General features: G+C 43.8%; 1 protein-coding gene across 2 annotated transcripts in view; it reads right to left on the bottom strand.

The window, feature by feature from the left end:
* The window catches only part of LSAMP (limbic system associated membrane protein), a 981,500-nt gene that overhangs the window by 12,528 nt on the left and 953,329 nt on the right, over positions 1-15,643 (bottom strand). The window lies entirely within an intron of this gene.

Below are 15,643 nucleotides of genomic sequence, written 5' to 3'. Positions count from 1 at the left end.
TTTTACCACGCAGTGCCTTTACGACGCAACTTTTACAACGCAAACCATTACAACACATTGCGCTGGGGGGCGCTCTAGGATAGGGAATAGGTTTAATGTACTATCCAACACCTTCCCTACTATCCACGGGGACTGGAGTTGGAATAGTAAATTAAACTATTCACTATCCAGCGCCCAAAAGCACTATGCGTTGTAATGGTATGCGTTGTAAAACTTGCGATGTAAAGGTAGGTGTTGTAAAAGTATGCGTTGTAATGTCATACATCCCATGGAAACACCCACACTTCATAGATTGAACGCCTTCCTGGGGCAGAGTAACGCAAGGCAGTGACTTGCGCTGCCTTGTGTGTCACCAGGTTTGTTAAGCAACACAGAGACACACAAGGTGGCGCTGTGTGGCATAGTTATTCTCATTTAAGGACTTACTTCACCCTTGTGTCACTCTGTGCGACGCAAGGAAAATACAAGCCCTTGATAAATCTACCCCAATATGTGTAACACTACTTTTGCCAACTGTGATATTGGGATCCAAATCACTGCGCCTTTCTATGACTGCCTTCAAGTGAGACCACATTTACCCCACAACACCCTTTTATTTGCATTGTTTGCAACCTCTTCAGCCTCTTTATTTTCTTTTTGTTGTGGAGGGAAGACAGTATTCTTCGTTCCCATGTTTAAAGGCGCCATCCAGGGAACAGAAGATAATCTGCACTCTTACCCATTCTTACATCATCAACAATCAGAAATAATAAGGGATTCCGTTTGTCCCTGTGTTTCATGATGTTTTATTGGGTTGTAAAACCTACTGTGACATCATTCAATAGATGGCCTACCATTGGAGAGATATTTTTTAGGTGGACAGATGAATCAGCAGTAAAAAACCACCCACCATTGATGGCATCAATGATTGGAAAAACCATGGCCTTGCAAAAGTAGACACCATATAGCATTAGTATGTGTATGACCAGTGTAGGTTCTGCTGGCAAAGCAGGATGCTGTGGGCCCTCATGGAAGCAAAAAAAGGCCCCTCTGCCTTGTTTGGTAGTAAAACACAGCCACAATCCTGAGCCTCGGTGCCAGTGCAATTCTGTACTAATGATATCTAAGGATTAGATGTAAGATATACTGGTTGCAAAAAACTGGTCACAATATTCAACCATTATTTTTGCTCCCAGTATTGAATTTTACAAACCAGCCTATCTACTAACAAGTGTGTTTGTAAAATTCAGATCCGGAGTGGGTTGTTATAAGACAATGGGCTATTAGTGGCGATGGATGAGTCTTTCACAAGTAATACGTCCACAATTGTCTTTTTTACTGGGAACCTAGGGGCATATTACCAATAACCTCGTTAAAACTATCGCCATTTTAGCGTCAGGAAACTGCCGCTAAAACGGCGATAATGGGCTTGCTAATATGCGTTATAGAATTCCAATAGAAGCCCAAGTTAGATGTGCAGGACATCTAACCGGGGCTTCTACTGGAATTCTATAACGCATATTAGCAAGCCCATTATCGCTGTTTTAGCTGCAGTTTCCTGCCGCTAAAATGGTGATAATTTTAACGAGGTTCTTGCTACTATGCCCCCAAGTTCCAAGTAGTACCTCACTCTCTCAGAGTTGCGATATAGAGCTGTCCAAAGCCTATTCAGGGGAGGTGGTGGGGTATAGTAACCCCAGCTCGCTGATACTCAACAACAGCACTCAGTAAATTATTGTCCAGCTATTGCTTTTTCTTTTAAGAACAAGAAGTACTTTTATTACACACAGCTTTCTGAATACTGCGCAATAAATTCCAAAGCTATACAATCAGGTAGATGAAAATACCTAAGGCGACACTCTCATATCACGTTACACCTCTAGTGGGTCCTGAACTCCATATGCACAATATCCCCCACCTATACAAGATGCAATATCATGATATAAGAGGGTGTAATTATCAATAAGGCTGACCTAAATGCTGTTTCAGCATGTCACCTCATCAGTAAAGCAATCATGTGTTGTAATGCATCAGTGTACCATAACTGAAGTCAATGGGGGACAGGACCAAAATTAAATAGCATTTATTTCAGTGTAGAACCTTGCTTTGGTAACTTTCACATGATCAATAAAGCATTGTGTTGAAAAATATGTGTCCCAGAGTTTTTGTTTCACTTATTCGCTGCTACTGCAGCTTCACGACCCCCCACTTGAGCTCACTGCTTGCCCAAGCCCTGTACAAATACTTGGACACCCGTTGTAAAAATAATAATAGCAACACTGTGCAAGGCCCTGTATTCAAGAAAAGGGTTTCCCTGATAGCAGGTGAAGCTGCTCATCTAGTATTCATGCCTGGAGCAAGACACGCCTCATAATCCAGCACGAGGGGGTTCAAACTTTGCATATCTGCTCTTTGCTGTACCTCAAGGAGAGGCAAGGACACCACCAACAGTTTTTAAGTGTATTAGGGCTGCAGACGTCCCCTATGTCTCCGTAGGGGATGCTGAGCTCATGTATTTATACTTTGGGATTGGAAGGGTAAGTACCTACATTGGCTGGTCCTAAAGCTATTTAAAATGATCTACAGAAAACACACTATTATTTATACCTCTATAAAATCGCTGCCCTTGTCAATTGGACTATTATAAATCACTGGATTCTGGCAGACACAACATGTGAGATGGCCAAAATGAACCAATTGTATGAGGGTCTGCAGCATCAGGGAAAAACAAGATATATTTATCTGTCTGTGATTATTGTGTCTGTGGCTGTACTCAAACTGTGTGGCATATTTACTAGAGAAGTGGCGGAGCTTAATGCAGCACACTTAGAAGTTGCAAAACGTATTTTTTTTATGGGACACCTTCCTGCACATAAACAGTCAAAGGCCTTTTGCTGTTTCCCTGTGTGCTGCACAATGCAGCACACAAGGAAATAGCACAAACGACGAGAAATTAAACATTTCTCCTAGTGGCACCTGTTTAAGACCAGGCTTTCCCTGGTCTTAATTTTGGCGTTGCCCCATATTTACGCTGCCCTTGTAAATATTGGGAAGCATGAAAATCAGAGAGTATTGTGGTGGAATACCCATCGTAACACCCATTGCACACCCCTTTCAAACTAAATATAGTGTGAAAGGGGGCCTTATTTACAAGGCAGCATTAAGCTACATCAAGTGGCTTAACGCTGCCTTGTAAATAAGACAAAGCACATATCGCCACAGGAACGTATAAAGTGTGTAAGTGTAAATAATGAACATGTTTTTCATGGTCGAGTTCTGTGAGCCAGCAAACCTCGAGTTGTCTATGATGTCTCTCAGAACATGAGTTAAAAAACATCCTTGTTGTTCACCTTTTACTTATCTATTATTTTATGTTTTATATGGCAACCAAATTCACCTGCCCCTGCTTTGAACTTCAGAGCATAGGAGTAAAATTAAAGGGGGAGCTATACATAACATGGCCTCTCCTCCCTGTTCCAAAAGTAAAATGAAAATAGCTGGAGCCCTGCCACAAAACCACACAACCCTCTACATCTCACAACCCTTCCCCTCATATCCTATTGAATCTCTGCTCTCTGCTCTCCACCAGAACAGAGAATCATCACTGCTCTTAGGGGTCGTTTAAGGGGGAGAGGGTGGTGTTTGCAGTTGACACCCCTCTAAATACATGCATTCTTGGCTTGGTAGTTGGGTCTGGGGGCCCTGAGTCAGGTCTGCCATGTTGTGAGCCAAGAATAAAAGACAAAACAGTACCCTTTAAAGTAAACTAGAGTGAAAAAGACAGACAGAGAGAGATGCCCATCTGGTGGCTGAATTTCAAAATGTGAAAACCTAGAATCAATACCAGCTTCCCTGCTTGTCCAAATGTTGTGGTCCTAGCCAAATAGTTTATTTCACAGAGCTTCCTTTTTCTTTATTATGACATATGAGTGCACTTTTATATACTCCAGTTCAGGATATGTGCTGTACAAGCACCACTTATATTTGCTTTAATAGACTGTAATGTTGCCCTATCAATAATAGTACTTCCTTGCCCCTTAGTTCACTGTTGCTGGGGTCGAGCCACACATTTTCTAAAAACAATCCCTAATAATAAAGGTCTGTCGGCGCAGTGATATAAACTGATGTACTGAGGTGAAATGCTTCCGCATGTTAAAGAAATATGCTTTTTTGAATTATTGCTTCTTGCTTATTATACATACTAAACTTTTCATGGTTCAGCTCATACACGGACTCTTGGAGCCAACCCAGACTCAAAACTAAGCTCTGGGTCGGCACACCCTATTAATTTGTCTGCGCACCCTCTTCTCCTTGCATCCCAGACTCAGTAAATGGGGCCCTCAGTCACTTGAAAAAATGATTTGTAAAAGGCAAGGAATAGAAACATGGAGCTCTTCCCAGTGGCATCAATTTGACAACTCTACTACCTAGGCTTTTTGTATCATAGATGAAGAAGGTGTGTGCAGTGAAAATACATTTAACCCCTTGCGTGGTCCCGTCGGCTGTTGGCCGACGGGAGCACTACCTCCCTAGTGCTGCAGTCGGCCAACGGCCGACGGAGCCCCGCCCCCCTTTAGAACGCCCGCACCGCGGCAGAAAAAACACCACTGTTAAGGCTTTAAAATAAGTGATCCCAGAGAAGAGACTCCAGAACGTTGTATTTCACATGACCGTATCCATGAGTTCAGAGAGAGAGAACTACCAGGACCTAGGTGGGATAGGCAGGGTCATAGTTTCAGCAGGGGTGTTTGGGGTGTGACACCTCTCATATGCATTCTTTGTTTGGTAATTGCAACTAGGGGGCCTAAGTCAGATCTGCATTGTCTTTATCAGTTTTAGTTCTCAAACAAACAGTGGTGGCTAGGGAATCCTAGTATCCCACAATCTCATGTAGCAAAAAACATTCGAAAGCTCACAAAAAGAACTAACTGTTGCCCACCTCAAAAAGTGGTTCACCACCAACTAGAACCACAAATAATTACAGATCCAACAAAAGAGTTTGAGAGGCAACACACACATACAAAGAAAACATGGCCCTAATGCCAAGCATGCACAAATGAGACAAGAGGTAGTCTTTATAGATTTGATCTTTCATGTCATTTTCAAAGCAGCCAACGCGTTTCACCCATATCCGGGCTTCTTCAGGGCATCCAAGAAGTAAAAACTCCTCTGTAACACTGTTCTTAAACAAGTATATGTAGACCGATAAAGACCCAAAGGACTGTGTTAAATTTTCCAATTTGAATGTCAGTTAAAAAAAAATGTGAGGTTATCAAGTAACTTCAAAGAGAAGCTGTAGTGGTGAGAGTAATTCGCAAACATACTAGTGATGTGTCACCATGAACCACATCTTATGCTGAACCCGTATCTGATTCCGGCATCTAGACTACGTCGGATTTCGTTTGGTAACGTCAAAAAGACTTTAGTTCCCGTTCTAATTTCAGTAGGAGTTTTAACTTGTTAATTTTTTTGATAAACATCATAAATATATGTAGTAGCAAATCAGCACATATAAAAGTACTGCTCAAATGGGTACAAATGTATTACTTTCTGGAATTCATGAACGTTGGTAGTAGTAGGCTTGGAAAGCTATGTCAGTTTCAGGTTTCCAGCCATTCTACTGGCAATTAAACACCCAATAGGTGATGGGATGAATGCTTGCAAATAGTCTAACTAGAGGCAGTCGCTCGGGATAGCTTTTTAACACATTGTTTTTCGCCCACTGGGCCACATTAGACAAAGGCCCACATACTGCAACCCTGGACTGACCCTGTTCCTCAGGGCAACAGTTTCTCCGAACGTTGCCATGAACGGACCCCTTTATCATGAATGCATATATGTATTTAATACTACCTAGATGTAACTACCCTTTTTTTGCTTTCCACCGTTTCTGAGATTCTACACTTTTTTGTTATTCACCATTTCCGCATGCAGATGTACATCTAGTTGTGGACTTACATGTCTTCACTCCCTTAAATCAAGGTGTGAAGTTTTCTTACAGCAGGATTTACTTCCAGCAGGATTTACATGTGTAAAGTTATTGCTGGGAACTTTGCACACATAGGTGGAAATCTCGACTACTGTGACAGACATCTCTACAAGGGGATAGTATAGTGGAAATTAATAGAGGTTATTAATTAAAAACTATTAAAAAAATCTGTAAAATATAAATTATTTTTAAAGATTTTTTTAACTCAGAAAAAATGTAATAAAATTAAATTAGGATTCAATATTTAATTTAAATACCTCAATTTTATTTATACATAACAATTTTCAAACAATCATTTAAATAAATGCCCCTTTCAGTATATTTTTTCTTCATGTTTCCTAAATGTTGTAAAAATCTTGTATTTAATTAATGTAAATATTTGCATTTTTCTACAAGTCTAATTGATTTTAAATTATTATAGTATTACCTGTTGGAATAATAAAATAATGAATTAAGAATTATATGTAATTGTTTAAATCTATCCATCTATCTATAGTATGCTATTTTAATTCCTTGTATACAATGTTTTCTATGGGAGTCAGTTGCAGTGATAGTGGTAAGATACATGATGTGGCGATTGACTAATCACATTGCTGGCCTGGAGCACATTTGAGCCTGCTCTGTCACATTTAGGGTTGCAGTTACGTTAGAAGCGTACTTTGTGAACAGCAACGATCTTACTCATTTGTGGATGGTTGTTTTTATTAGCATGTCCTTCCCTAAACGCCTCCTTATATTTCTCTAAACTCATCCTATTTTAATAGTAAGCATTCCCGATTTTCCAGCCAGTCTGGGTTTCTCCCACTTTACTAATAAACTGTATACCAATTTATGTGGCAATCTCTGTCACCATGCCAGAGACCTCTGCACAGAAAGGCAGAGGTTTCTGACTGTAGGTTTGTGAATAGTGTCTTACAGTATGTGAGTAAATACCACTCTAGTAGAAATTCACTTACTACAAAAGGCAGCTGGTGACTAGGCCCATATATGCCTAGCCTTTGCCCAGGACTTGCGCTTACTCGCCACCTTGCCTATGACCCTTACTGTTCTTACCAGTGATAGAAAAAGTATACACTGCACTCCAAAAACGGAATTGGTGGCTACAGCTAAGACGGTGGGTAATGCTGCAGTGAGCACTGAACCCGCTAAGCTATCTTGCACCCTGTCTGATAAAAGCAGTGAAGCTATGACTTCTACTCTTGATCACATTCATTGGCTATCTATGGAAAATATATTATCTTCATTATGCCTCATGCTCAACACTCCTATCCCTTTTCAGAGTAGCTTTGTGCTCTATGAAAAACCAAGATAAAATGATGACATTAAAAAGGTGGTATCCAACAGGGCACTGAGTAGTTATTCTTTCCAAAATTAAATTTGTATAAATTTCCAGTTTGGGCAGGAACTGATGTGTATGGAAGGAAAATGTGGGGAGATGTCAGAAGGAGGGGAACATGCATAGGGAGGCAAAGGGCTCTTTCTGTAAATCCTTTTCTTCAGGCCTCAGGACAATCTGTGGTTCCTGGTCAGTACTGGTGAAATATTGTTGCTTAGCACTGGGGTACGGGAGACTTGTGCACTACTGCCCTGCTCCTCGGATGGCAAGGTGGCAGAGCAATTATGACTTACCATTGGCTAACTTGTGCCAGTGGTTCGAGGATGCCAGATGCGTCATGTTGTAAAAACCCAGCACCATGGCTCATCTTTTGCGCCACCGCTGCATCACAAAAGTGATGCAACGGCGGCGTAAAAGAGGCGCAAGGGGCTTGTAAATCTGCCCCATTGTGTTTACAAATGTGAGGCTAACGTGCGGAGGTAGTTAGAGTCTGGGAGTCAGATACACTATGACAGAAAAAATACTCAATAAAGGTCACAGGTCAACCAGAGCAACATTTTAAATATAGTATAAGGGCCAAATTACGAGTTTGTAGGATGGGATACACCGTCACAAACGCGACGGATACACCATCCACCATATTACAAGTACCATAGGATATAATGGAATTGTAATTTGGCGGACGGTATATAAGTCACGTTTGTGATGGAGAAAACCCTGTCCACCAAAACTCGTAATCAGGTCCTAACTTTTTCATTTTCAACCGAAGAATAAAATGTAATTGTATTTATAAAAAATAATGTCCAAGATAAAGTAGAAGGATGTCAGTGCTGGATAAGAAACACTCAGTGTGGTAAGGAGATTAAGGAGAGTAGAGTGTACATTACTGGGTGGGATGCTCCAGTTAAGAATAGAAAAAGGTAGTTTGTGGATGAGTCATTTATAATTTGAAAATAAGGACTAAAAAGTTATGCAGTGCACTTTTCCTTGTTTGGTGCCACAGAACAGAGGTAGAATTGTTTTTGCGAAGATTCTACAGGACTCTCGCGCTAAAGTTTAGGTCGCTGTGCTATTCGGGCTAAAGATTATAGTAGAGGCCCATTAGAAGACTAATACAAAAGTTGAGTCTGCTAAGAACAAGAGGTCATGTCAGTGTTTTGACAGTGCTGAAGGAAATGGTAGCCAACATTTTGTGAATGTTCAATACTTGAAATCTGGACGCACTATAGCTGTGTAGGTTACAAATGTTTTGAAAGTCATAGAGAAGTGTACACCAGGACCTCTGACAGGTCATATAGAAGGATTTCTTTGAGAGTGGATAGATGTAATTGGAGATGCAGGTGCTGAAGGAGCAAGAAAGTACATTACATCCTTTTTTGATGAATTTAGCATATCTTATTGAATGGCCATCCAGGAACAGAAGGTTGTGAATTCTGTAGGTGAGGAGCAAACCTTGTAAATGAGAGAAAATGATGTTAGCATCTGCGTAGAGGTAGTAGGAAAACCTAGAAAAATTAATGATTGAGCTTGGTAATGACATAGAAAGGTTGAGTGGAGAGAGCTTATGATTGAGGCTCGTGGGACACATACTGGCACAGGTGACGGGTGGAGAGCCAGGAGCACTAATAGACTGAGAAACAACAATCAGAGAGGAAGGATGAAAACAAATTTAAGCCAAGTCTGTGTTGTCAGGATTGTCTGGGGTAGATAGCAGAGTGCTGTGATTGACAATATCAAACATGGCAGAGAGACTGAGAAGAAGGAGCATGGAGAAGAGGTAATTGTGATGATGAGCAGAGGAATTCTAAACTAATCACTCAAGATTTTTGGGAAGAAACAGAGTAGAGATAAGGGCAGCAGTTAGCAGGAGGTGGAGGGAGTGTGTTTTTTTTTTAAAGGTTTTGCATGCACAGCCCTGTATAAATCTTATAGGGGGGCTTACATCCCGCCTCCTTAATTTCGTTGTTTTTCATTGGTTCCTGACATTGCCACTTATTTTTCCTCTATTGTTATTGGCTGTAGCATACTGTTTCCTGTTGTTTCTCGTATTGTTCGTTGTGTGCTTGTCTTATCAGTTTCCAGTCACCAAAGTACCATTTCCATCTGCTTTTCTTGAACAATTTTCTTAAGGTTTTTACCTCTCTAGCAGTTGTGCCCCTTTAAAGCAGGCAAAAATCTCTCTGGTGGTGCTCGGAGAGCGGTACAAACCTTGAAAACGTTGTCCGTGCAGCTGAGTGGACAGTTCTGGGTCCTCAGCGTGTTGCTACACTGTAGACAGTGGCGCACGGTACAGCCTAGAGTGCCGGCCAGTGTGCAGCTGGGCCACAGCTTCTGGTGCCACACCCTCAAACATAAGTTACCGGTCCATGTGCAGCTGGGTTACTACTTTTAGGTCGACAGCGTCTTGCTAAACGTAGGACAGTGGCACGAAACCCGGAATACTGGCCAATGTGGAGATGGGCAGCAACTTCTGGTGTCACATCCTCAAACATACAAACAGGCAATACCAGTCCACGTGTGGATGGGGCACCACTTCCGCACTGGAGTGACAAGAAGAAGGGGCAGCATGAGGAAGACCATGTAAGTGACCGGTGGCTGCTGGAGAACTGCTCCCTGCATGCGGTATCACTTTGGCACTGACCTGGCTTCATGACCATTGATGACGGGCAGTTCCATGGATAAGAACTTTTTACCCAATATAGCGCTCATTTTACGAGTAGTGTGGCTTTGTAGTGGTCAGTTGTGATGCTTAGCAGCTGGTGGAAAACTGCTGCCTGCATGCAGCATCGCTTTGGTGCTGACCTGGCTCCGTTGCTATCACATCTGATTGTTGGGATTGTTGGTCAATTTGTCTGGAGCTTGTCTTGTTCAACTTGCACCTACCCTACTGTGTTACCAAAATATACAGATGCTCCGTATGTCCGTTGTTGTGGGGCATTTCGAAGGATAAGAACTTTTTACCTGATAAAGCACCCATTTTCTTCATACCGCTGTCAGCTGTCATGTGATCCATGCCATTTGCAGTTTTCAGTCACTCTCCAGAAACTGAGGGGCATATTATCAAGGGATTTATCTCCGCTTTTTTGGCTTTAATAGCCTAGAAAGCGGAGATAAAAGTATCTCCCTATCAGCAACAGGGTGCTAACACGCAAATTTGCATGTTAGCACCCTTTTTCTCTACGCTTCCCCTTGCATCTCTAATGAGATGCAAAGGGGGCGTTCCAGAGAAAAATAATAGGAGAAATGTTGTAAAGCGACATTTCTCCTATTATCAAGGATTTCGCTAACCCTGTTAGTGATAAAAAAAGCAGCGCTAACCGCGGTTAGCACTGCTTTTTTTACACCTGGTATTTTCCTGACTTAGCCATGATATCCTATGGAAGGTGGATATCATGGCTAAGATTGTTAGCCCCTATCATCAAGCTAACGCCAAACTCTGAAAGATTATCGTTGGTTTTCCAGCGATAATCTCTCATTTGGCAGTTAGCGCAAGGATTTTTATCACTTCTGAGATAAACATTGCTAATAGCAAGTTATCTCTGCGATAATTTCTGGCGATGCTTAGCGTTAAAAAATTCGTTGCTAAGCCTCGTTAGCGATAAATATCGCTAATCGTTGGTAATATGCCCCTGAGTTTGTGAGGTGTCTATGGCGATCTGGTCCTGTACACTGGTGTGGTTGAGGCTGTTCTTTGGATTACAATAAACAAGCGTCATATGTCGAGACTGTGGGTTTGTTTGAAAGAGAACTTTGAAATCCCTTGTCTGCGGGCATCTGATGATATTAGGGTTGGTGTGATCTTTTTTGAAAGGTGGGCATTAATATGCCTTTTTCTGGTGGTTCACGGTAGTCTGAGCTTGCTGTTGCTTCCTTGTCTTTTCTCTTCTGGAGTGCTTCAACAAAAAGACAAATGTAGCTCACTCATTTTCCCTTCTCTTGCCCATGTGTGGGAAAGAAGAGAGTGCATGCAAAATATGTAAATGGTGAGTATTGTGAGTATCCATGAAGGTCTTTAGACGTGGTGACTAGAATGCTCAGAAGAAGGATGGTACGCGAAATGGGCTGAAACATGTTTTTGGTTACCAGAAAACAGCCTAGTTGTGTCAGTTACTGTAGCTGTTGAATTACAGAAGTTGTTGAACTATAGAGTAATACTATGGTTATGGGTAATGTGGTAATAAGAAAGACATACAGTGAAGTACGGCAAAGGGATGGTTTACACACTTGAGTTTAAGGTTATGACACAGACCATAGGATGGTACAGATTAGAAAGATATGAAGAGAGCACCTTAGCACACATTGCCTAGATTAAAAGGGCATGTATCCTGCTGTAATGAAGCCACACCATACACACAAACAGAAAGAAAAGAGGCCCCTGTTATAAAAGATGACTGAATTTCAGCTGATGCTAGTTGTAGCCTTTCTCTTCCAATTTCCTTTTTTTTCCTAGTCTGATACTTGGAGTTACCCCCCACTCTCTCTCCTCAGCAGCTTCTCTTCCAACTACTAACTGTCCCCTATTTTCACCTTCTTTCTTTTACCAACTATAAGTATGTCACACTTTCTCTGAAGTAAATGTCTCTCCTTTTCACCCTCTATCTGTTAACATGGGGGTATATTCCTCTTGCCTGCTCCCTCTCTGATGCTTGTACATGCTGTGACAGGTCTTATTATCTCCTCCTCTTCCTCCCGCTCTCATGTCTGTAGCTGTATTGTCTTCTCTTTCTTCATTCCTGCCCAACTCTCCAGTATATATTTTGTACATGTTGTCCTGGCCTATGTCTTCTCCCTCTCTGATACCTGTTCAAGTGCTTAGCCTTCCTCCCTTCTTTTCCTCTGCTTATGTATGTGCACTTTTGAGTATTTGTATAGCACAACCCTGACTAAAGAGCATCTGAGTTCCAAACCTGGCCATGAGCCCACTCTGTGACTCCAGAGTGTTTACAATGAGGCACAATGTTTATGCGTTCTGAATTCTAATACCTGTTATGCTTGTGTCTTCTCTCCTTCTCTCACTTCCTCTCTCATACCTGTTGCTGTGCCATGTATCCTGTGCCCTCTTCCTGCTATTGTGTCCTCTCGCCTCCTCTTCCTACCTCTGACACCTGTTATTGAGCTCTGCCTACCTTTCTCCTCTTCCACCCTCTCTAATAACTGCTGTTGTGCTGTATGTCATCCTCTGCCCACCCACATGAAGTATCGGCCTATGTCCCCCGATACCTCTCGTGGTGCTCTGCGTCCCTCCCCTCCTACCTCCTCAGCTTGTTCTATCTCACTCTCCCTCCCCGACAGATGTTGGTATGTCCTTCCCTATCCCCTCCCTCTCTCCTCTGTTCCTATTACCTATTGTTGTGTCGTAGGTCATCCTCTGCCCTCTTACGTGTAGTTTTGACCAGTGTCCCCCTTCCGTGACACCTCCAGATGTGCCTTGCGCCTCCCTCCTCATCTTCTTCTCTCTCTTTCTCACTCTCCCTCCCTGACAGATGTTGGTATGATCCTACCCTATCTCTCCTCTGTTTCTAATACTTATGGTTGTGGCCTAAGACGTCCCTCTCCATACCTGTAGCTGTGGCCTGTTCCCCTCTCCTCTCTCTGCAGCTCTGTTCCTAATACTCGTTGTTGTGGCCTGCGTCCTCTTGTTCCCTCTCACCCACCCTCCCTGCCTGATACCTGTAGATATGCCCTCCCATCGCCTCCACTTCCTCCCAGCCTCATTAAGATTCCTCACATTGACAAGTGTCTGTAGTATCCAGACACCTGCTCCCAGGGGGCCCATTTATCACAGCACTCTGATCAATAATACATGAAACCAATCAGAGCAGCTCTGGGCTCCTGGGGGAGAGGCTGTCATTATTTATCTGTTCACAGGAGGAGAGGTGGTTTCAGCTTTACCCAGGAAGCCTTTCATTTTCAGTGGGCGGCGAGGCTCCAGACAGGCGCCGGGCCTGGGCTGGAGGGGGAGGGGCTGCTTGGAGTACTGTGTGCAGGGCGCATTTCTCCCTATCAGATTCAGCGCCTTTGGGGTTTCTGTGTAACATGCATGCAATGTATTTACTTTATCAGGGCACATTTATCATGCATGCACATGTGCATTGGGTGAATGTTGCAACACCGGTGCCACCCACATATCCCAATAAGCTGGGATAACACACAACCAGCAGGCATTCTGAGTGATGTTCACACAAGTTGGGCAAAAGGTCCCTCAGTCTAAACTGACTATGCTCCTGCAAACACCATCTACCAGAAAGTCCTTCATCCTGCAGACGAATGGCTTCCCATCCAAAAACACTCACACAAGACCCACGTAACTCCCCTATGATGCTATTCCTTTACAAAAACTCACAACCTGTAACTATATACAAAAGCTACGTGTCATAACAATTCTATTAGACCTATCATGTCGTAAAACAGTTTGCATAATATTCTTATACGTGTCCGTGCACGCGTCTTCAGTTGAGATGGGAGGAAAGTGGGTGCAAAACATATTATGCTTAGGGGCGGCTCTAGGCTCATGCCAGCCACAAGCGCTATACCTACAGCAGTGCCCTCTTTTGCAGCTGTTACTGGGTGTTTTTAGCCTCTGATTTTAACCCTCCCGTTTTTTGTCTTTAATTTGAAATTTTGTTGGGCACTTTCCCCTGTTTTTAAAATAGCCTGGCCACGCATACCTACACTGCTGCCACCTTACTTGCATTTAAAACTGCAAAGTTCACCACCCTTGGCGGGTTCTCGGCCCTTGTCTTGTCGGCGGCCATCTTAGGTGAGGGGCTTAATCGCGCGCCATAGTCAACTCTCTCTTCCTACAGGCGAGCATAAAGGCAGCCATGCCCGCGCGCAGCGGTAACGCGCAGCGGGGACGCCGGACTGACGCAGGAGTTACGCCAGAGTTCAGCCCGTCTGTGCCCGTCCGGGCCCAGACGGGCTCAGGGCTGGTCCCCCTGGCCGACCCACGGGAGCCTCACGTAGCCTGTATTAGGTATACGAAGGAGGAACTTATGCTGTGGCGGCCTTTCCATTCCCATTCTGCCTCATGTAGATTTATCCATGAGAGTGGACAACCGTTTCTGCCTTGCGGGGTTTGCAACTTAGGTCAAGAAATGGCCAGAGATAACTGTGCGTTATCAATGGCCTTGTTGAACTGTCGGTCCCTCCCTAGTCATGCGACAGAAATCAATTCCCTTATCCTTGACCATAAGTTGGACGCGCTATTCCTCACAGAGACTTGGATCTCTCCCTGCTCCGGGCCGGATATGGTCAGGGCACTACCACCGGGCTTCCTCATATTCCATCTAGATAGACCATTGGGGCGGGGAGGCGGAATCGCCATCATTTACAGGGATATACTGACGTGCAAGGCCCAGGACGGTGGGATAAGCGATTGCGAGAGCTGTCAGTTCTCTCTACGCTTGTCGCCCACCGCGTCCCTGGCAGGCCTTCTCGTTTATCGTCCACCGGGGACTACGGGCAATTTCCCTAATTCCTTTCTTGAAACGGTTGCGCTCCTTGCCTCCTCCACTGCCAACTTCGTGGCATTGGGTGATTTTAACATCCATTTCGACGACCCTTATAATTCTTTGGGAGTCAATCTGCAGCATGATCTCAAAGCATTTGAGATCAACTTGGTCAATTCGGGCGCAACGCATGGAAAGGGGCACTTGCTCGATCCCATCTTCTCTAACTCAGACCGCCTCCAGGCTCTGTCTGCATTGCCTCTGCCCTGGACAGACCACTTTATGATTCCGGCTCGGTGGCAGTATGATGCCCCAGTGGTATCTACACCTAGGGTATTCACGGTTGAAAGAGCCTGGTCTAGGCTCTCAGTGGATACCTGGGCGGTTTACTTGGAGGCGTCTCGTCCCATTTTTGGGACTGACCCGTTAGTAGTCGACGATAAGGTGAATGCTTGGCTGACCAACTCTCTGGACACCATCCTCCCTAAGAAAAGACGACTTACTAGGGGCAGGAGAGTAGGATCAGCGCCTTGGTACACACCTGAGCTCAGAACACTGAGGAAGGGCTGCAAGAGGCGGGAGAGGATCTGGAGGAAGGACTGGGGCGAAGAGAACCGGAGAGAATATCGGGTGGCTCTCGCTGCTTATAAATCTGCCATCCGGGCAGCGAAATCAGGGTTTTTTGAAGAGAGGATAGGCCTCTCCTCTAACTCATCGAAAGAGTCTTTCAAGGTCATCAGAGAACTCTTGAAAACCCCCGAACCTCTGGTTTCGCATGATAACCCACGTGAGAAATGCTTAGAACTGGCCTCTTATTTTAAACTTAAGATTGAAAACATCCTGTCATCCCTCCCTCAGCCAACCCAGGAGCCATCCTCGGTGGGTAAC

Source organism: Lissotriton helveticus, chromosome 8 (genome assembly GCF_964261635.1).
Source record: "Lissotriton helveticus chromosome 8, aLisHel1.1, whole genome shotgun sequence".
Lineage (NCBI taxonomy): Eukaryota > Metazoa > Chordata > Amphibia > Caudata > Salamandridae > Lissotriton > Lissotriton helveticus.
This window is presented reverse-complemented; position numbering and strand designations above follow the sequence as displayed.